Here is a 24,769-nt window from a genome sequence, read left to right on the forward strand (position 1 = left end):
ACGACGGTGTGAGGTGCAACGGTTGCAACTGCGAGTATTCAGATTTATATGGGGATCGGGTTGTGACTGGCTAAGTAGAGGGGTGGTGTCGCTTCCCGTTAGCCAGGGGGGGCTGGGGCTTATACCTCTTGAGAAACGTATGTTGAGTGTGTTTCTGAAAAGGGGGTTTGTGAGGGAGGGGGTGAGCGGGGGGGGCCTTGAAAGACTGCGCATGGATATGCAACGGTGGTGGAGGGGTAGGGATTTAATGTTTGGGGAGGCTATGTTGCGAATTTTACTGACGGTAAGGGATCCGAAACAGCTTAAATTGAAGGTTCTTGAGAGGGTGGGGGGTGGGTCTGTGGTGGCGGCAGTTGAGGGGGCATACCCTATGTATGCATGGGGTTCTGTATGGAAATGTCTTCAACAACTACGTGTAAAACCAAGTGTCAGGGAGGTTATGTTTAGGTTTTTACATGGGATTTTGCCGTCTGGGGTTGTGTTATTTAATAGGAGATTAAGGGAGGGTGGGGAGTGCAAAGCGTGTGGATGTCCGGAAACCATATTTCACGCTGTGTACTTTTGTACTTGTTTAGAAGATGTGAGGGTCTGGCTAAGTAGGGTAGTTAGGTTAGTGGGTGGGGAAGGGTTACAGGTGTTGTGGGTGTTAAGTTTAGATATAGGTGGGTGGAGTCAGCAGGTGGTGAATGCGGTTGCGTATGTGGTCACTGATTTTATTTATATATCTTGGGCAATGAGGGAGGTGGGAGTCGAGGAAAGGATAAGAGTGTTAGGGGCCACGATGTATAGAACAAAGTGCCGCAATAGGGATCTTTATGGGGGAAGATGGGAGACAGCATTTACTGAAGGTTATCGTAGATTCAGGTTGAAGGATTTAAGAGATTTAAGTGTCAAGTAAGGGGTTGCGGCGGGCTAGTTTTCTTGAGTATGGACATGTGTATGGATGTTAGCGTGTGTGGTATGTTTGGTAATATAATAAATAAGCTTCTTTTGTGATGTGAGTTTGGTCGGGGTAGTTGTGTAAGATATGTTTTTCACATTGTTTTTCAGAAGGTATTGAATATAATATGTAAGTAGTGTTGTTGCACTACATTGTGTGTAAGTGTGAGAGGGTACATCTCACAGTATTTGTGTGTTTGAAGGTTTGAGGTGACACAAGGCATGATCTAAGTATGCTTGGTTTTTCTTTTTGTCCTCAAATGTGTTATACAAAGATAATTCTGTGGTGTATGTGATGTGTAGGTTTATAGGTATTCAACATGCTTGTTGTATGTTCCCTTTTCGATACTTTGTTTTAATTGTCATTTCAATGTACTTTGTATAGTATTATACAATGGTATTGTTCTTTGCCATATGAAGTGGTTTTTTTTTTTTAGGTTATGTTATGTTCTAGGTTTTTGTATGTTAAGATGTACTTATAGACTGTCAGCACCCTGATATAGGTTTTTCATGCTATGTTCTTAACGTAAGTTTTGGCTGTATGGTATACAGATATATCTAGCCAGTTTATAGACGCATTCCTTTTGTGTCTGAGATTTTTGTATACGGGTTTATTGTAACTGTAATGAGTCGGTTTTAAGCTGTTTTCTTTGTATGTTTATTTGTATTTTGGTATATGGGATAAGTATGTAGATGTTCTAGTAGGATTATGATGTTAGAGATCCATACTGTTTCCTTTTATTTTTATTTTTATGTATACTGTATTGGTTATAAATAAAATATAAAAAAAAAAAAATTGTCTGTTATATACAGTTCACCACTAAACACCACCTTGACCATCCTCCAAATGCCTTCAACTCAAGGGGGCTGCATGGGAATTTTCCGCGCGCTCTCAAAAAAAAAATCGAAAAATTATGGAAATTGAGTTATTTATATCGAAAAATAGCTTAACTCTTTGGCAACACAATTCAAATTCAAATTCAAATTCAAATTCAAAGTTTATTCTCCATAAGGATTACAATGCTGAGTTTACAGAATTTGGTTATTGTGTGGTTTACATGTAGTAAAATACTAATTACAGAGGGGGCCACTAGAGCACCTAGCATGGCTAGGCATTTCGGGCAGACTTAGATTAATTCTTAACTTTAAAATATTACAAATTATGAGGTAAGTTGGTATTATGGCTAAGTGACTAAATACTAGTGTGTGAGTTTAGCAATGTGAATGCTTTTGTTTTGGCACAATACAAAGTTTCAGTATTGGAGTATCACAGGCCAACTTATAACTAGTTAGGATTCATTATTTTAATATTGAGATTGACATTTCTGTTTATGGCCAAATGGGTGAGTGAGTGTAAGTGTGAACCACCAGGTGGTATTCGTGTAATTAGTTGACGGACTTTATCAGGAAAATAAGATGTTTTCTAATGGTAGTTTTGAAGGTGATGAATGTGTCTGCAGTTCTAGAGTTTTTAGGTAGGGTGTTCCAGATTTTAGGGCCTTTGACATACATTGAATTTTTGTAAAGGTTTAGTCGGACACGGGGAATGTCATAGAGATGTTTGTGTCTGGTGTTATGCCTGTGGGTTTTGTCACAACCATCAAGAAAGCATTTTAGGTCAAGGTTGATATTGGAATTTAAGGTTCTGTAGATGTAGATTGCACAGTGGTAAGTGTGGATGAACTGAACAGGGAGTAAGTTTAGATTTATGAAGAGTGGGGGGGGGGGTGTTGCCAGGGAAGAGATTTAGTGATTATTCTTACTGCAGCTTTTTGTTGGGTTATTATTGGCTTTAGGTGTGTTGCTGCAGTTGATTCCCAAGCACAAATAGGATAGGTGATGTATGGATAAATAAGTGAGTGGTATAGTGTGAGAAGGGCATTTTGCGGCACGTAGTATCGTATCTTGGAGAGGATCCTAACTGTTTTGGATACTTTTTTGGTTATGTGTTGGATATAGGTGGTGAAATTCAGGTTGTTGTCGAGGTATAGGCCTAGGAATTTGCCCTCATTATGTCTGGCAATTAGAGTGTTGTCGATCTTAATATTAATTTGCACAACTCCTGCTCTGCTACCAAACATAATATAGTAGGTTTTGTCAGTGTTAAGCGTAAGTTTATTGACTGTCATCCAAGTCGATATTTTGATCAGCTCCTTGTTAACAATGGTGTTGAGGGTGGCAAGATCAGGGTGAGAGATGACATAAGTCGCGTCGTCAGCAAAGAGAAAGGGGTTCAGGTGTTGGGATACGTTTGGAAGATCATTGATGTATATGAGGAAGAGCAAGAGACCAAGGACACTTCCCTGCGGAACTCCAGTATCAAGTGGCTGTGTTGTTGATGCTGTGTCTTTAATGGTGACATACTGATACCTATTAGTAAGGTAAGATTTGAAATATGCAAGTGCATGGCCTTTTATGCCATAATGGTCAAGTTTGTGGAGTAGGATGCTATGGTCTACTGTGTCAAATGCTTTTCTTAGGTCAATAAAAATTCCTAGTGGATATTCCTTATTTTCCAATGCAGTTTAAAGCAGATCTATCATTTTTATGATTGCATCATTAGTGATTTTATTTTTCTGAATCCAAATTGGCAGGGGTTGAGTATGTTTTTGTGCCGTTATAAATGAATATAGTCTCCTGTGCATGAGTTTCTCAAAGATTTTGGATAGCAATGGTAAGTTTGATATTGGCCTATAGTTGTTTAAATCTGTAGGTGGCCTGGTGGCTAAACCTCCCGCTTCACACACGGAGGGCCCGGGTTCGATTCCCGGCGGGTGGAAACATTTCGACACATTTCCTTACACCTGTTGTTGTCCTGTTCACCTAGCAGCAAATATGTACCTGGGTGTTAGTCGACTGGTGTGGGTCGCATCCTGGGGGACAAGATTAAGGACCCCAATGGAAATAAGTTAGACAGTCCTCAATGACACACTGACTTTCTTGGGTTATCCTGGGTGGCTAGCCCTCCGGGGTTAAAAATCCGAACGAAATCTTATCTTATCTTATCACCTTTATGTATTGGTGTAACCCTTGCTGTCTTGAGTAGTTTCGGGAAGGTGCTAGTTTCTAGTGACTTGTTAAAAAGTAATGAAATAGCATGCTAAAGGACATGAGCTGCTAGCTTGTACAATAATGGTGGGACATGAGACAGATTCCCTGAGTTATTTTTAATTGACTTTATAATCTCAGTGACTTCCGTGGGCTCAGTTGGTACAAGATAGAAGGAAATTTGGAAATTTCCTTCTAGGTAGTCCCTGGCATGGGCATTGGTATGTGGGATTTTATTGGCGAGATTAGACCCTATGGTTGAGAAGAAGTCGTTTATCTTGTTAGCTGTGTCAGTGGGATGTAGTGGTGTTTCATTAGGTTTAGTTAGGACAATATTCTTATTTTTTTCAGTTTGTTGGTCCCTAGAATCTGAGAGAGTGTTTTCCAAGTCTTTTTTATATCTCCTCTTGTGTCAGTGAATCTGCTGGAGTAGTATAGTTGTTTGACTTTCTTTATTAATTTGGTGAGAACTGATGAATAGTGTTCAAGAATATCTTTGTGTATTAAGCCCTGTGTATATTGCTTTTCATATTGGTGTTTCTTATCAATGGATTTCAGAATGGTGCTGGTTAGCCATGGGCAACCAAGCCGTTTGTTCATGATCTGTTTCGTTTTTATAGGACAGTGTTTGTTGTATAGTCTAAGTAATTTGTTAAGAAAAATGTCTGTCCAGTCATAAATACCATTGGCATTGCAGAATTCTGTAGGCCAGTCAACAATCTCTAGGTCAGCTGTGAAATTCCTTATTGAGGCCTCGTCATGGAGTCTAAATGAAACTTTGTTGTATTCAAGTGGTGGTTTACTAATGTTTGTCAAGAGGAAGGTAGGGTAGTGGTCTGTAGTGCTATCTGTGATTATCCCTGATTTAAGGGGGGCTAGTATATTGGTCCATATGTGGTCTATTGTGGTTGCACTTGTCTCAGTAAGCCTGGTTGGTTTAGTTATTGTTGGTATGAGAAGTGTGTTGCTCATATTGTTGATGAAATCAGTTACAGGCTGATCATCTAGTAGGCCAAGGTTGATGTTGAAGTCTCCAGCTAAGAGAAGGTGGTGCTTATTCATTTGTCTGTTTGTTATTAGTGCCTTAATTTCTCACTGAAATTTGGGATGTTTGTGTGGGGTATCCAGTAAATGGCACCAATTGTTATAGGCGTCTTAAGGTTTTTTACAGTAAAATTAGCAAAAATGTATTCCCCAAATTTATGACAATGTAACACTAACTGTGGACTATGGGTATTATGTGCATTTTACTCTGATTCTGTTAGTCCAGCCTCACTTAGGAATGTTTTAAGGTCATGTTCTGTAGAGATGAAGTATCTCTTCCCAGTGGGCTGTTTCTTAACTGCGACTTTTCCATCCCTCACAAAGCACTGGTGGATTTTTTGTGCATAGCGCAATTTTCTTAGCCGATAAAGGAGGTTTTGTCTTGTTTTGGTAAGGCATCATTGACGTAAACATCAGTTTTCATAGAAATAGATTTTTTTAGTAGGTTGTTTCTTTGTAGGCTAGTTTGGAATTTTAACAGCACTGTTTTTTACCCGCTTGGTAGCCCATCAGTTTGCAATCCTTTAGGTCATCACTACATATGTTAAGGCGAAGGTGGTCCTTGATAAGTTGTAGGGTGGTCTCCATGCAGGTCTCTTGGGTGACTGTGGGTGGGAGATGTTTGCTGTTAACTACAACAGTGTCAGATAGCTGCTGTTGGTCATTATGGTCTTGGAAGTTGGTTATGACATTGGCAGGTTGTTGGTCCACTCTTGATCTTTCCTCTATAATGTTGGTAGTAAGGAGGGTGACTTGGTCTTTTAGAGTGTTGATGGTGTCTAGGGACTGGGTGTGGGTGTTGCTTTGTTGTTCCAGAGTGTCTAGTTTATGTTGTGCTGTGATCTTGCTGAGGTACTCTGCATTGCTGGATTTTAGTTCCTGCATTTCTTGAGTTAGTTTGGTGATCGTTTGGTTCTGAATCGTAAGGAGTTTAGCTCTTTCTGGGTCGGTGATCTTCTTGACATCAAATCCTAAGAAGAAGTTATCTTGGACTGTGGTGGCGGCCATGTTTGTTGTTGTCTGTCGTGTGTTGTGGTGATGCCTGTGGGTGATGAGGGTTGTGTTCTGGCTGGCAGTACCAGAAGTTTTCCTCGTGTCATTACTGGTCTCACCTTTGATGTTAGGAGTCCTTATCTGGTTACTGGATCTTCTTTTATTGCTCTGACCCTTGTCCATTGGCTCTGGCTTCGGGTGTATAGTAGGCGATGGGTGATGGGTGAATGTTGTGGAGTTATCACTTCAGTGGCAGCGGGGTAGGAGGCGGTAATACGAGTCCTATTAGTTGGTAATTTGTGTACTTTTGGGTGATTTCTGCAGTTGATTTATATCATTTTGGGTATCCACACATTTTATTGTTATGTGGGTCTTGATTAGGCCATCACTGGGCTGCTGGGAACCTCAGGTAGAAGTAAAAATAGAGGACAAGGTTCCTGTTGCCGGTGCCATTGTCGTGTCGCTTCTGGTACCAAAGTCAATGTTCTACGACGTTTCTACAAGAAATTATAGTCATTTATATCAGGTATGGTGACGGCGATATGGTAGCGAGTCTGCTCACAGCCCACATACTTTTTGTAATTTTTTCCTTGTTTTTTATATCTTTTTCTTGCCAAAACATGACAAAACCTTCTTTATCGGCTAAGAAAATTACGCTATGCCCAAAAAATCCACAAGTGCTTTGTGAGGGATGGAAAAATCGCAGTTAGGAAGCAGCCCAATGGGAAGATAGACTTCATCTCTACAGAACACGACCTTAAAACATTCCTAAGTGAGGCTGGACTAACAGAATCAGAGTAAAGTGCAGATAATACCCACAGTCCACCGTTAGTGTTATATTGTCATAAATTTGTTCCCCCTAAATTCTAATACCCCAACTACTTTTGATTGTCATTGTTGTATTCAACGACCATTCTACCTCATACTCTTAATTGTGTTTAATATCTACAGAATCTATCTCCTTTTTTACAACTTACCACATCACTGTTCCATCTTATTTTATTATAAATTAACCATAACTTGTCCTCAATAATTCTACCTCACTTTAAGAAATACTCAATTGCCCAATTTTATTCTAAAATCTCTATTATTACCCAATTTTGCTTTAAACTATATTGATCAAACTTATTGTAAACTTCTTTTATTGACCATTTTTATTCTATACTTTTTTATACTAGTATTTTCAACTTCAACTTTTATATTATCCTGTCTACCATCTTAGTAGCATATTATAACCAAGTCATTGCCATTTTTATTTTTATCATTTTTTTTATTATTCTTTTGCTACCTTAACTTGTGTATTTTATCCTGTCAATTTAAATCTAGTTATACTCTAATTATTGTAAACAACTTATATAAGACCTTAGTGCAATTACAATTGAAAGTCTTGTGCCTTTTTTATATTATTAGATTAAACTCAGTTGTACTATAGCTCATTCTAGCTCAATACATAGTCAATACCAAATTCACTATATTAGACCATAGTGCAATTACTAGTGAGAGACTGGTGCTATTTTTAATTTGTATTTTTATATTATTAGATTAAACCTAGTTGTACTATAGCTCATTCTAGCTCAATACATAGTCAATACCAAATTCACTATATTAGGCCTTAGTGCAATTACTAGTGAGAGACTGGTGCTATTTTTAATTTGTATTTTTATATTATTAGATTAAACCTAGTTGTACTATAGCTCATTCTAGCTCAAAACATAGACTCCACAAAAGTCATTATTAGACCTTAGTGCAATTACAAGTGAGAGTCTTGTTCTATTTATAATTTGTATTTTTATATTACTAGTTTATACCTAGTTGTACTTTAGTTCATTCCAGCACAACACATAGACAACATCAACTTCATTATGTGTAGTAGTGACTATACTCTATATGACCAAAATACTCTAGCTATATACTTGTCCAAACTTCCTACCACTACAGATATCAGTACTAGAACTCAACACACAACTCAGGATATAAATAACCATAATTTAAACCTAGAAGATGATTGATCACGTTGACCCTGATCTAAACCTCCATAATCTGACACCCAATGAAAACCTATTGTTAAGTAACTGCCTTTATTACACAGCATCACAAGCCAACACTATCCTAAACAATGCTAAAAGTCTATCAGTACTTAACTACAACATCAGGTCCTTAAGCAAACACTATGATGACCTCCTGGCACTCCTTGAATCACTAAAGACACCCTTCTCCTGCATTATCCTTACTGAGACCTGGCTTAAGCAGGACACAATAGATATCTACCCTCTACCAGGATACACAGCAGTTCACAACTGCAGACCAAGCCAAGTTGGGGGTGGTATTGCAATCTATTACTCTAACCAATTATCTTGTATTAGCACCACTTGCTTTAGTGGTGAATATGGGGAATACATTTTTGCTAATTTTACTGTAAAAAACCTTAAGACACCATTTACCGGATACCTCACACAAACATCCCAAATTTCAGTGAGAAATTAAAGTCACTAATAACAAACAGACAAGTGAATAAGCACCACCTTCTCTTAGCTGGAGACTTCAACATCAACCTTGGCCTACTAGATGATGTAACTGATTTCATCAACAATATGAACAACACACTTCTCATACCAACAATAACTAAACCAACCAGGCTAACTGAGACAAGTGCAACCATAATAGACCACATATGGACCAATATACTATCCCCCCTTAAATTAGGGATAATCACAGATAGCACTACATACCACTACCCTACCTTCCTCTTGACAAACATTAGTAAACCACCACTTGAATACAACAAAATCTCATTTAGACTCCATGACGAGGCCTCAATAAGGAAGTTCACAGCTGACCTAGAGACTGTTGACTGGCCTACAGAATTCTCCAAGGCCAATGGTATTGATGACTGGAGAGACATTTTTCTTAACAAATTACTTAGACTATACAACAAACATTGTCCTATAAAAACGAAACAGATCACAAACAAACGGCTTGGTTGCCCATGGCTAACCAGCACCATTCTGAAATCCATTGATAAGAAACACCAATATGAAAAGCAATATAGACAGGGCTTAATACACAAAGATATTCTTAAACACTATTCATCAGTTCTCACCAAAGTAATAAAGAAAGCCAAACAACTATACTACTCCAGTAGATTCACAGACACAAGAGGAGATATAAAAAACACTTGGAAAACACTCTCTCAGATTCTAGGGACCCACAAACTGAAAAAAAACAAGAATATTGTCCTAACTAAACCTAACGAAACACCACTACATCCCACTGACACAGCTAACAAGATAAACAACTTCTCAACCATAGGATCTAATCTCGCCAATAAAATCCCACATACCAATGCCCATGCCGGGGATTACCTAGATGGGAATTTCCCAAATTCCTTCTATCTTGCACCAACTGAGCCCACGGAAGTCACCGAGATTATACAGTCACTTAAAAATAACTCAGGGAATCTGTCTCATGTCCCACCATTACTGTACAAGCGAGCGGCCCATGTCCTTTTGCATGCTCTTTCATTACTTTTTAACGAGTCACTAGAAACTAGCACCTTCCCAAAACTACTCAAGATGACAAGGGTTACACCAATACATAAAGGTGGTGACCCTACAGACTTAAACAACTATAGGCCAATATCTAACTTACCACTGCTATCCAAACTCTTTGAGAAACTCGTGCACAGGAGACTGTATTCATTTATAATGGCACAAAACATACTCAACCCCTGCCAATTTGGATTCAGGAAAAATAAAAGCACTAATGATGCAATCATAAAAATGCTAGATCTGCTTTACACAGCATTGGAAAATAAGGAATATCCTCTAGGGATTTTTATTGACCTAAGAAAAGGTTTCGACACAGTAGACCACGATATCCTACTCCACAAACTTACGGTATAAGAGGCCATGCGCTTGCTTATTTCAAATCTTACCTTACTAATAGGTATCAGTATGTCACCATTAAAGACACAGCATCAACAACACGGCCACTTGATACTGGAGTTCCGCAGGGAAGTGTCCTTGGTCCCCTGCTCTTCCTCATATACATGAATGATCTTCCAAACGTATCCCAACACCGAAACCCATTCTCTTTGCTGACGACACGACTTATGTTATCTCTCACCCTAATCTTGCCACCCTCAACACCATTGTTAACGAGGAGCTGATCAAAATATCGACTTGGATGACAGCCAATAAACTTACGCTTAACACTGACAAAACCTACTATGTTATGTTTGGTAGCAGAGCAGGAGATGCACAAATTAACATTAAGATTGACAACACTCTAATTACCAGAAATAATGAGGGCAAATTCCTAGGCCTATACCTTGACAACAACCTGAATTTCAGCACCCATGTCCAACATATAGCCAAAAAAGTATCCAAAACGGTTGGGATCCTCTCCAAGATATACTACGTGCCGCAAAATGCCCTTCTCACACTATACCACTCACTTATTTATCCATACCTCACCTATGCTATTTGTGGTTGGGGATCAACTGTAGCAACACACATAAAGCCAATAATAACCCAACAAAAAGCTGCAGTAAGAATAATCACTAAATCCCATCCCTGGCAACACACCCCCCCACTCTTCATAGATCTAAACTTACTCCCTGTTCAGTACATCCACACTTACTACTATGCAATCTACATCTACAGAGCCTTAAACTCTAATATCAACCTTGACCTAAAGCGCTTTCTTGATAGTTGTGACAGAACCCACACGCATAACACCAGACACAAACATCTCTACGACATTCCCCATGTCCGACTAAACCTTTACAAAAATTTAATGTATGTCAAAGGCCCTAAAATCTGGAACACCCTACCTGGGAACTCTAGAACTGCAGACACATTCATCACCTTCAAAACTACCATTAGAAAACATCTTATCTCCCTGATACACCCCGTCAACTAACTACACGAATACCACCTGGTGGTTCACACTTACACTCACTCACCCATTTGACCATAAACAGAAATATTAGTCTCAATCTTAAAATAATGAATCCTGTGATACTCCAATACTGAAACTATGTACTGTGTCAAAACAAAAGTATTCACATTGCTAAACTCACAAACTAGTATTTAGTCACTTAGCAAGGTATGGCAACACCGCATACCCAAACAAAAACAGTGGCACACAGCTCTTATTGTAGCGCTCTTAAGTGGTGATATCCAAATTAATCCAGGACCTCAAACTATTGTGCAGAGACAAAACAGACAGATAAATGACGGTGATAATGACGGTCTAGTAGCTAGGAATGATAACCTTTACTCCATATGTAATGCATACATAGATCAATGTGAGACAATACAGCCATTATCATCTCAAACACTACCAAACAGGTTCTTACACTGTACTAAAGTACGCATGAAAAACAGAAAAGGCACCTTATGTAAAATATGTAAGGGATGGGTGCATGATGGATGTATGTACAATTATAGCAACGGTGCCAGAATTCATTGTGTGTGTAACAAATGCACTTTGGCACAGTTACCCTTTAGCAGTGATGACATTGATTTACCTAATTTTAATACAAATGACCCATTGCCATATATTGATGATTATGATTGTTTTATGAAAACAGGCCTTCACTTTATTCATGTTAATGCAAGATCACTTCTTCCTAAATTGGCAGAGATTAGGATTCTAGCTAACAAAATTAGGGCGGCAGTTATAACCATCTCTGAATCTTGGTTGGATGATACGGTGACTGACGACGAGGTCAAAATAGATGGTTACAATATAAAACGCTTAGATAGGAACAGAAAGGGTGGTGGAGTATGTGCCTACATTAGAAATGACTTAGCTTACAACCCAAGACCTGATTTAAATAACAATAAACTGGAGATTCTATGGTTTGAAGTGCTGCTTCCTAAGACCAAACCCATCTTAGTAGGAACTAGTTACCGCCCTCCTACCCAGGACCAGTTCTTAGAAGACTTTTCCAGAGTCTTGTCCGGAGTTGAAAACAATTGCGAGACAATAATACTGGGCTACTTCAATATCTGTTTTCAGCAGCAAAATAACGGGCTATGCAAAAGGTATAAGCAAATTCTAGGATTAAATAGTTACACTCAACTAATTAATACTCCAACCCGGATCACACAGTTCTCAGCCACCCTAATTGACCACATACTTTGTAACCGCTCTGAGAACATTAGTCAGTCAGGCGTCATTACCACAGGTCTAAGTGATCATTTCATCATTTACTGCACCAGGAAAATCACTAGGGATAGGATAGGCCTACACAGGACAATAAAAATGAGGTCAACTAGAAACTACAGTAAAGAAACACTGGTAAATAGGCTACACAATTGTGACTGGACAGAGATAACAAGTTGCATGGATGTAAACGATGCCTGGGAAAAATTCAAAACAATGTTCACTACCATCCTTGATAATATTGCACCAGTTAAAGAGGTTAGGATTAAACGAAGAACTGAACCCTGGATGAATACTGAGATATTAGATAATATGAAATTCAGAGACCAGCTGCTAAAAAGATTTAAAGCAAACAGACAGGATATTGCAGCACTAAATGAATTCCAAAGGGTGAGGAACAGAGTACAGAGACTTATAAAAGGAGCAAAGGCAAAGCACTACTGCTCAAAAATTGAAGAGTATAAGCATAACCCCAGAAAGCTCTGGCAACAACTAAAACAGTTGGGGTATAGCCATAAGCCAGTAGATAGGTCTAACATAGTACTCACTATCGATAATGAGGTATGCCACGAAACATCTAAGGTGGCAAATTGCTTTAATTCATACTACACATCTGTTGCATCAACACTAGTAAGTAAACTACCAGCTGCATCAAATACCTATAACACAGACTCTGATAAGTTTCAATCATACTATACCAGTAAAGGGGTAACCCCAAACAGTTGTCAACTAGTAAGTGTATCTCATGACTTTATTCAAAAAGAACTAAGCAGGTTAAATCCAACTAAGAGCACAGGCCCTGATAACATCCCGTCTAAGTTCCTAAAAGATGGTGCTTCTGAACTGTCAATCCCTATTGCTCACATAATAAATCTATCAATCACCACTAATACCGTACCGGAGGGGTTCAAGGAGGCCAGGGTTACTCCTATCTTCAAGAAAAATAGTAGGTCTGATGTAAGCAACTATAGGCCTGTTAGTATACTCAGTATAATATCTAAAATTCTAGAGAGGGCGGTGTATTCTCAAGTAGTTAAGTACCTTAATGACAACAACATTCTCCATAGCTATCAATCGGGCTTTAGAAGATCCTACCTTATTAATCTGATGGATTACCTGAGAACTGAAATGTCAAAGGGGAACCTCATAGGTATGGTAACCTTAGACCTGTAAAAGGCCTTCGATACTGTCAACCACAATATATTATGTAAGAAACTTCAAGCTATCGGTATAGGTTCTGTAGATTGGTTTAAGTCCTACCTTAGCAACAGGAGACAAATAGTCAAAATCAACAAAACAGAATCAGAACCCCTGCCGATAACTTGAGGAGTTCCCCAAGGCAGTATTCTGGGTCCCTTATTATTCTTATGTTATGTCAATGATATGCCTATCAGTGTCAAGTGCAAACTCCTACTGTATGCAGATGACAGTTCTCTGTTAGTGTCAGGTAAAGACCCACAAGATATTGCTAATGTTTTAACACTGGAACTGGAGTCCTGCATCAAATGGTTAGTAGACAACAAACTATCATTACACCTAGGGAAAACTGAAGCCATTCTCTTTGGCACGAAACATAAACTGAGAAGGGTAAATAATTTTAATGTTCAATGTAATGGGGAGCCCATCACTTTGGTTTCATCAGTAAAATATTTGGGAATCCCCTTTGACCCATGCATGTCAGGAGAATTGATAGGAAACAGTGTAGTAAAGAAAGCGAATGCCAGACTAAAGTTCCTGTATAGACAAGCACAGTGTCTACGTACTGAGGCTCGCAGGATCCCATGTCTAGCCCTTATACAATGCCATATGGATTACGCTTGCTCTTCTTGGTACTCTGCCTTGACAAAAAAAACTGAAAGATAGACTGCAAATCACCCAGAACAAAATCGTAAGATTCATCCTGGGGCTGGGACCAAGAGAACATGTAGGCCAGAATGAATTACAGCAGTTGGATATGCTGAATGTTGAAGACAGAGTAAAACAACTGAAGCTAAATCATGTTTATAAAATTGCTCACAAACAATGTCCAGAATATCTTGCTGTCAATTTTGTCAAGGTTGGGAACCAAAGCAATCATAGTACTAGGGGGAGAGAGCACAACTCTGTAGTACCCACAGTCAGTGGCCAGGCTTCAAACACCTTTTATTGTACAGCAATAAAGGAATGGAACAGACTGCCCTCACATGTCAAAGCCAGTCATAGCATGAACCAGTTCAAGAAGAGTGCCAAAAGGTGTCTGATGAATGTAGCTACAGAAAGGGAGGGGAATGATTTTCTATTTTTTAGCTAACATACGTGTAAATTTTACCTTATTCCTAGTAATGACCCTCGTATTGTAGATAGTCTTAATGGCCCTAGTGTAGTAGATAGTCTTTTTAGTATGATAATAAGATGTTATCTTCATTATAGAATAATAAGAAAATATTATAACCTTTATATTATAATAATAAGGTAAAAGGACCCCAATGGAAATAAGTCACTCTGTCTGACTTTTTTGGGTTATCCCAGGTTCTCTACACATATGCTGCTATGTATGATAATTCTATGTAACTGTATTTGTGTATACCTGAATAAACTTACTTACTTACTTACTTACTTAGCCATAATACCAACTAACCTCATAATTTGTAATATTTTAAAATTAAGAATTAAGCTAAGTCTGCCCAAAATGCCTAGCCATGCTAGGTGTTCTAGTGGTACACTCTGTAATCATTATTTTACTACATGTAAACCACACGATAACCAAATTCTGTAAACTCAGCATTGTAATCCTTATAGATAATAAACTTTGAATTGAATTGAATTAATATAATAACTTGACTGTTTGGCATCATAAAACAGTAGGCGGAGCTTATCCGTAGACTTTGAGCCTACCAGGAACCATATGGGAACACTCGGCAGTGTTCCCGCTCCAGAGAGTGCCAGGAGAATTTACTTCATTATTACCACTTTCACCTTATATATTAACTCTACGGCTTATTTATCTATCAGAATTGATCTAATATGATATAATAAACACTATAAATAACATACAAACATATTATATACTCTAGACTGAATAAAATAAGCCATACTATGGCGAGTGACCATCGGGAATATTTCAATATAAATGAGTTACTTCTCTCATGTCGTCTCCATGTCGTATTCTTTGGTCTCTGAATAAGAGAAAACGGTGTTTTGAAGAGGTTAACAGCACTAGAACACCAGTTTACCAAGAAATACACCCAAACAAACGCGATTTTCGCGATTTTTTTTTTTTTTTTGAGACGGTGGGTCGGCCGGCGCTCCCGGCCAATATCTCGGAAGTAACTTATTCACTTATTGTACATCGTTCTGCCTTTATTACTTAATTAAATGTAATAATATTCACAGAAATTGTAGAATAATGATTTCTCTAATTTGCAATTATTCATTTTTGGAAATATTCCAAATACTTTGGGAGTTATGTGGGAGTAAAGGGCAGATTTTTTGCAACATTCCAAGAACTAACAAACTTTATTTTTTTGTGAAATAAAGATAAGTTATTTAGAGGAAAGGTAACAATTACAATTTCGTATAAGCATTGTTCTCTCGGCACCAAGTGTCCAAACAACCTTACGTCGTCCCATATAGGACTACCATCCTGCCAAAGGGCATTTTCAGTAAATCAGCCCTTTTTCAGTGTTTTCTCAGTTGTTGTTTGAGGTATATTTTTGATAAATATTTTTTACAAAGAGTGAAAACACTTTGTCTTGTGCACCAAAACTGGAGGAAATCGGACGGTAAACAAAAAAGCAACATTTAAGAAATTCTCAAATTCACCAAGGACTTAGTCACCACCTCTGCTGCAGTAGCTCTATCACCACCACCAACTAGTGACGTCACTCAAACAACGTCCAATGAGAAGCCTCCACCGCCACCACTCCTCATTGAAACCCACCAATCAGAAGCCTTGCCACCAGAAACATCTTCCTATTCGTCTTCTGAAGTTGACAACACCACTTAACAAGAAAGATAAACCAGCCCCAACAACACCATCTTACGACTCTCGACATGATAACGAAGCAGATGAAAATACTGACAAATATTGTGAATTGAATGGAATCAACTTCTATTCCACAGAAAATTATCCTCAAGATATGCTGCTTTCTAAACTCCATTCTCACCTCATTCAAAAGAAAGTCAAGTTTACAAGAGATTCTTCTTGCACAGCTACTGGTAAAATTGAACTTTCTACTATCCTAAAGTACATTGAAGATCGACTAAAAGAAGGAAAAGATTCCCGCCTTCACCACTCGCTGACACGTCTAAATATGCTCCCTCTACAACGTTTTAAACGTCTTGAAAATGAAACTGAATTCAAATTTCCAATACACATCGTAAAAATACGCCACAACTCCAAGTAACCACCAAACCTCTATGAACTGACCAATCAACGATGAGCTCCTCCCTTGTCGCCCGCAGCCACCTATCACCATCAAGTAGCAGTTATCTTCCATCCAGCAAGATGCAGTCAGCACCTGCAGAGTTCCTGTTGCATTCTTCATCGTCTTCGACAGTGTTTCTTCAGGCTTAGCAGTTGGGTCTAGTCCTGACTCTTCTCTCTTCGACTCAAGAAGAGTCTATTCTTAGCCCTGTCCCAACTTGCCCCTCGCCCCTCGTGGGTCCTTACCTGTGAGTCCGTGTTGTTGTTTATCAAAAGCCTTCTCTCTCTCTCTCTCTCTCTCTCTCTCTCTCTCTCTCTCTCTCTCTCTCTCTCTCTCTCTCTCTCTCTCTCTCTCTCTCTCTCTCTCTCTCTCTCTCTCTCTCTCTCTCTCTCTCTCTCTCTCTCTCTCTCCCTCTCTCTCTTCTTTGTCTTACTTCTGTTACCAGAAGGTAGGTTATTGACACAGGATTTACCAACACTGAAGCCGTGCTGATTGTCTTGTATCAGCTCATTCCTTTCTTGGAGTTCCAACACTTTTCTCATGATAAACTTCTTCAAGACTTTATATACTATACATGTAACATTAGTCTTTAGTATAATTCTGCCTGTCTGCATCATTTCCTTAAAAAATGGACTACATTTACTGTCTTTCACACCACATGCAGTTGCCCTGTTTTGATATTATTAAAGATTGTTGTTTGTAGTAAACACAGTGCCTCTTCTCCCTCTCTCAGGTCCTGCCTTGCATGGGCCAGTGGGCCTTCTGCAGTGTTCCTCCATTCCTATGTTAAATGTTATATTCACCCACCGTCTTTGAGGTATCTAGTTCACCAAGCAGTTTTTCACCTCCTCCTTGATTGTTTGCAGTTTGTTCAGCACTTGCTGGTGTACCCTTTTGCCTCGGTTTGCTAGAAGCTCTTTTGTTTTGTCAGTGAGTACCTCCCTAAATCTTGTGATGAACACTTTCATGTACTTCCTGGTCTCACCTTAGTCCTTTCGATCCTTGTTTTTATATCCCATTTCAGCACTTCAAGTTCCTTCACCAGACTCTGTATGTTTGCCTCAGCATCTACAGCTCTTAACTCCCACTTATTGTAATCTGTGTATATCTTCTCCACCACTGCACTGAAAAGCTTGTTTAGCCTTCTTTTCCCAACTCTTGTTCCATTGTGCTTTTGAAATTTTTCTTCCCATATTTTTTCATTCAGCAGCCACCTTCGATTCCATTGTATCTTCTTCATACCTTTTGGTATACCTGTTTTTCTGTGTGTATGTCCTATTTAATCAACTTGTCTTTTCCTATGTAACCGATAACGTCCTCTCGCAAGCGGCATTGTAGTGTTATCTTTCTGCAATACAGCTTCTCGTATTTCGTAGGCAGAGATGAAGCAGGTAAGCACTGTGTGTTATCTGCCAGAAAATATTGGTTGATTAAAGGTAGCAACTGAAAAACTGTCTACCTATCTAGGACTGACACTGCTAGGAAATCTAGGACTGTCTGCTAGGTAGACTGAAACTGCTGTGGAGGACTCTTACCAGGTTGTATATCGAATCGCTCATGTAAAAAAAAAAAAACTCAGAATTTGAAAGATTCTCAAAATGCCCTGTCCTAGTGACATCTTATCAGTCAATAGTGGTTTGAATGTTCCCAAAAATTGATGATTATGTCATTTTTAAATGACTTTTTGAATGTTTTTAATAATCTTCCTGGCTTGTTAGTGTACTCGCATATAATCTAGTGATACCAGTGAATAGCAGAATACAGTGTTGTAGTAGCAACTAACCAGTATTATAATGGTACTTAGTGGAGTGGAGTGACTTTCATTAGTTTCTTTTTACTTGAAATACAAGACGTATACTGTGAATTTCATATAACCTGTAGTTACCAGCGGTCGCAATATACACAACCAGAAGCAAATATTACTACAGAAAAAGCGTCCTTCCTCCAAAATTTCCACCAGTCAACTATAGTGATAATATAGCATTTATTGTGGTGGAGACGGAAAAAAGATAGAAAAGCTAGATACAGCGATTGATAAACAAGGGTTGAGGTCGACCGTTCGTCATTGTAGGAGCTGCCAGAAATCACCGGTTTCTTCAACACGCAAGTTATACTTTTGTATCAATCAAATCACATATTACTCGGGTAGATAATTTCCAGTAGATCCTTCATGTGTTAGCCCAAATCACCGACCAGTATGTTTTAAATAAGCGACCCACTGATCAGATCAGATAGACTGGTCAGAACCCTTGACTGGTCTGAACCCTTGACTGGTCCGAACCCTTGACTGGTCCGAACCCTTGACTGGTCCGAACCCTTGACTGGTTTCAAACGGTTTCGTTGGACAATAAAGCAGACTGTAAATGGATGGGGTTATAGGCGCCCTTATAAACACAAACATTAAATATATATCAGGAACGTGCACGGTAAGCTGTCAAATATACAAAAACAGTTAGAAACAGAAATACAAATAGCTAGAGCTTCATTTAAGGAGGTTATTAATAGAATATTCAAGAGGTTGCTAGTAGAATTGCAGTAAATCAACCATTCAAATCATTATGAAGCTGTGTGTAGTCTGTGGTCAGTCAAACAAACGGGCTTCCACATGGATAAATTGTCATTTGTGTGGAAATTGGTGTCACGCCCCTTGTGCAGATATCCAAGAACTAGCTACAAGCAGTGTTAAAACAGGGAAATGTTTTTGGGTATGCCCAAATGAGATAAATCTGTGGACTAAAATCACAAGGGTATTAAAAGAGGACAACATCAAAGCTGCTTTCATAGACAACCTGGAAGCTTTCTACAACAGATGGGAACATAAAAAGTCTGTGCTGAATGGTACTGCCCTTGATACTGGCCATGTAGTCAGAAACTGTAAGGCTGGAGATGAAGTCCTGGTAGTCAGTAAATGTGGGGCTGATAGTGCTGTCCTGGGAGACAGTAATGGTGAAGCTGGAGGTGCTGTCCTGGGAGACAGTAATGGTGAAGCTAGAGGTGCTGTCCTGGGAGACAGTAATGGTGAAGCTGGAGATGCTGTCCTGGGAGACAGAAATGGTGAAGCTGGAGATTTTGTCCAGGTAGTCGGGAACTATACGCAGGAAGGAATACATATAAATGACCTCATAGGGGACAGGAGCCATAGTAGGGAAGCAAGTGTAGTCAAAGATAAGATAAAACCAATATTGCAAACTAGAAATACCGCAGGAAATAGCAAACAAGAGGACTCCACTAGCAATAGTGAGGATATATTACCAAAACCAACTGGTGGGAGCTCCATTGTTGGTGCTAGGGAGGATAGAAGTAAGACAGGGAAACATGCACCAACAGGGAATACAGTCACAGAAACCCAAGGCAAACGGAAACCAAGCCTGTGCACATACTATGCACTTGGTATCTGCTGGCATGGGAAATCTGGAAAAACAGATGGGACGTGCAACTATGACCACCGTAGAAAATGCCATGCCCATATGACAACAGGAAAATGCAAACTCCCTTCCTGTAAGCTTTTTCACCTTGAACTGTGTACCTCTTCAGTACAGGAAAGACTGTGCTATAACTTAAATTGCCAGGCATACCATCTAAAGGGGACAAAAAGATACAAAACATCCAGGCCATGGGAAAACCTGGGTAGCCACAGCCACTCAAGAGGGAGAGGTTTTTTAGTGTCAGGAAGGAAAAAAAACTGGCAGGAAATGGCAGAAATCGTACACCAAATCCAGTCATTCCTGGAGTGGAACCACAGTCGATGGCCTCTACTCCAAACCAACAGATACAGATACTAATGCCGGAAAAAAAATCCCCCCCCCAGTACCAACAATACGTCCGATAACATTCTTCTTTGCAAATATACAGGGTCTAAAGCCAGCAACAAACAACAAAATACCTTTCATCCGTGGACTGCTTGCAGAGGCAAAGGCAATGTTCGCGGCTTTCACTGAGACCCACATAAAGGATCACTTGGACAACGAAATATGGATCCCACGTTACAACAGGCAAAAGGGGGAGGTTGGCCTGTACATTGCAGAGTCACTTGTTTGCACAGAACTGCTTAATGCCTCAAATGATGTAGTGGAAGTTTTAGGAGTAAAGGTCGAGAACCAAAACCTAGTCATTGTGGTAGTCTACAAGCCTCCGGATGCAACATCCCAGCAATTCCAGGAACAGCTGTTAAAAATTGACCACTGTCTGGAAAATCTTCCAGCTCCTGCACCCAGCATCTTGCTCCTGGGGGATTTCAACTTAAAGCACCTAAAATGGAGGAATATAGCAAATAATATTGCTGCAGTAATAACACCAGGAGGCAGCTCTGATGAAAACTCACACTCACACGAGCTTTTAAATCTCTGCACAAAATTCAATTTAAACCAGCAAATAATAGAGCCTACTAGACTGGAGAATACACTAGACCTCATCTTCACTAACAATGATGATCTGATAAGAAATGTCACCATATCAAAAACAATATACTCAGATCACAACATAATTGAGGTTCAGACATGTATGCGTGGAGCCCCAGACCGACATAATGAGACTAGTTGATAAATTAGACACATATGCAACTCTTGGGTATCTTTATTGAGGAAACGTTTCGCCACACAGTGGATTCATCAGTCCATACGTAGGAGAAACTTGAAGAACAGGAGGAGAATGAGGTAATCAGTCCCTCAACCTTGAGTCGATGTGTTCAGTCCATCAATCTTGAATAGAATACGGCATATCAGCGGAGAAGCAGCTTATAAACCGTATGGCAGGAGAGGTGCAGCAGTCATAGGTCGTGTCACATTTGTTCAATGTGGAAGTAGGTCGTGCCCAAGAATTAGGCAAGCGAAGAATTCCTAAGTATTAAGATCCCAAGAAGTTGCAGTGTCTGACAGATTTGTAGATGAATGGTTCAGAGAACCGACATGTTGATAAATTAGACACATATGCAACTCTTGGGTATCTTTATTGAGGAAACGTTTCGCCACACAGTGGCTTCATCAGTCCATACGTAGGAGAAACTTGAAGAACAGGAGGAGAATGAGGTAATCAGTCCCTCAACCTTGAGTCGATGTGTTCAGTCCATCAATCTTGAATAGAATACGGCATATCAGCGGAGAAGCAGCTTATAAACCGTATGGCGGGAGAGGTGCAGCAGTCATAGGTCGTGTCACATTTGTTCAATGTGGAAGTAGGTCGTGCCCAAGAATTAGGCAAGCGAAGAATTCCTAAGTATTAAGATCCCAAGAAGTTGCAGTGTCTGACAGATTTGTAGATGAATGGTTCAAGATTGATGGACTGAACACATCGACTCAAGGTTGAGGGACTGATTACCTCATTCTCCTCCTGTTCATCAAGTTTCTCCTACGTATGGACTGATGAAGCCACTGTGTGGCGAAACGTTTCCTCAATAAAGATACCCAAGAGTTGCATATGTGTCTAATTTATCAACATGTCCGTTCTCTGAACCATTCATCTACATAATGAGACTAGTCACGAGGGAGGATTCACCAAATTCAACTTCAATAACAAAAACATAAAGTGGGACCAAGTAAACCAATTCCTAACCGATATAAGCTGGGAAGATATACTAAGCAACACAGACCCCAACTTATGCCTAGAACAGATTAACTCGGTGGCACTCGATGTTTGCACAAGGCTTATTCCTCTAAGAAAAAGGAGGAGTAGATGTAAAATAGAAAGAGACAGGCGCTCCCTTTACAGGCGAGGGAAAAGAATAACAGAGCGGCTAAAAGAGGTCAATATATCTGAAATGCGTAGGGAGACACTGGTCAGAGAAATAGCAAGCATCGAACTTAAGCTAAAAGAATCCTTTAGGAGTCAGGAATCGCGGGAAGAACTAAAAGCCATAAATGAAATCGAAAGAAACCCAAAGTATTTCTTCTCCTATGCCAAATCAAAATCGAGAACAACGTCCAGTATTGGGCCTCTACTTAAACAAGATGGGTCCTACACAGATGACAGCAAGGAAATGAGTGAGCTACTCAAGTCCCAGTATGACTCAGTTTTTAGCAAGCCGCTAACCAGACTGAGAGTCGAAGATCAAAATGAATTTTTTATGAGAGAGCCACAAAATTTGATTAACACAAGCCTATCCGATGTTATTCTGACGCCAAATGACTTCGAACAGGCGATAAATGACATGCCCATGCACTCTGCCCTAGGGCCAGACTCATGGAACTCTGTGTTCATCAAGAACTGCAAGAAGCCCCTATCACGAGCCTTTTCGATCCTACGGAGAGGGAGCATGGACACGGGGGTCGTCCCACAGTTACTAAAAACAACAGACATAGCCCCACTCCACAAAGGGGGCAGTAAAGCAACAGCAAAGAACTACAGACCAATAGCACTAACATCCCATATCATAAAAATCTTTGAAAGGGCCCTAAGAAGCAAGATCACCACCCATCTAGAAACCCATCAGTTACACAACCCAGGGCAACATGGGTTTAGAACAGGTCGCTCCTGTCTGTCTCAACTATTGGATCACTACGACAAGGTCCTAAATGCACTAGAAGACAAAAAGAATGCAGATGTAATATATACAGACTTTGCAAAAGCCTTCGACAAGTGTGACCATGGCGTAATAGCGCACAAAATGCGTGCTAAAGGAATAACAGGAAAAGTCGGTCGATGGATCTATAATTTCCTCACTAACAGAACACAGAGAGTAGTCGTCAACAGAGTAAAGTCCGAGGCAGCTACGGTGAAAAGCTCTGTTCCACAAGGCACAGTACTCGCTCCCATCTTGTTCCTCATCCTCATATCCGACATAGACAAGGATGTCAGCCACAGCACCGTGTCTTCCTTTGCAGATGACACCCGAATCTGCATGACAGTGTCTTCCATTGCAGACACTGCAAGGCTCCAGGCGGACATCAACCAAATCTTTCAGTGGGCTGCAGAAAACAATATGAAGTTCAACGATGAGAAATTTCAATTACTCAGATATGGTAAACATGAGGAAATTAAATCTTCATCAGAGTACAAAACAAATTCTGGCCACAAAATAGAGCGAAACACCAACGTCAAAGACCTGGGAGTGATCATGTCGGAGGATCTCACCTTCAAGGACCATAACATTGTATCAATCGCATCTGCTAGAAAAATGACAGGATGGATAATGAGAACCTTCAAAACTAGGGAGGCCAAGCCCATGATGACACTCTTCAGGTCACTTGTTCTATCTAGGCTGGAATATTGCTGCACACTAACAGCACCTTTCAAGGCAGGTGAAATTGCCGACCTAGAAAATGTACAGATAACTTTCACGGCGCGCATAACGGAGATAAAACACCTCAATTACTGGGAGCGCTTGAGGTTCCTAAACCTGTATTCCCTGGAACGCAGGAGGGAGAGATACATGATTATATACACCTGGAAAATCCTAGAGGGACTAGTACCGAACTTGCACACGAAAATCACTCACTACGAAAGCAAAAGACTTGGCAGACGATGCACCATCCCCCCAATGAAAAGCAGGGGTGTCACTAGCACGTTAAGAGACCATACAATAAGTGTCAGGGGCCCGAGACTGTTCAACTGCCTCCCAGCACACATAAGAGGGATTGCCAACAGACCCCTGGCAGTCTTCAAGCTGGCACTGGACAAGCACCTAAAGTCAGTTCCTGATCAGCCGGGCTGTGGCTCGTACGTTGGTTTGCGTGCAGCCAGCAGCAACAGCCTGGTTGATCAGGCTCTGATCCACCAGGAGGCCTGGTCACAGACCGGGCCGCGGGGGCGTTGACCCCCGGAACTCTCTCCAGGTAAACTCCAGGTAATACAGTCCATCACTGCTAACTCAAATCATGTAAAAAGTCAGGTGTAAAAGGAAATCACACAAAATATATTCAAACTTGGGCAGCAACTGGATGATTCATGAATTAAGAATGTCTGAGCACGTTCATGGTTCTTTGCTATTAAACAAAGGACTTTCCAACTGCGTCAGAGATGATGAGAAACACAAAGGAGCAGCTGTAGATGGGAATGAGAGCGGAGAGCAGAGAGGAAGGTGGGTAGCAACGACGGAGTTTGGCAAGGATGGAGACATGGGGGAGGAAGGGGGGAGGAGGAGGAGGAATGGAGTGAGAGAATGAGGGAGGGTGAGGCTAAGGATGGAGGGAAGGAGGGAGGGAGGCAGGTTGGGAAAGGAGAAAAACAGTCAT

Source organism: Cherax quadricarinatus, unplaced genomic scaffold, assembly GCF_038502225.1.
Source record: "Cherax quadricarinatus isolate ZL_2023a unplaced genomic scaffold, ASM3850222v1 Contig1437, whole genome shotgun sequence".
Taxonomy (NCBI): domain Eukaryota; kingdom Metazoa; phylum Arthropoda; class Malacostraca; order Decapoda; family Parastacidae; genus Cherax; species Cherax quadricarinatus.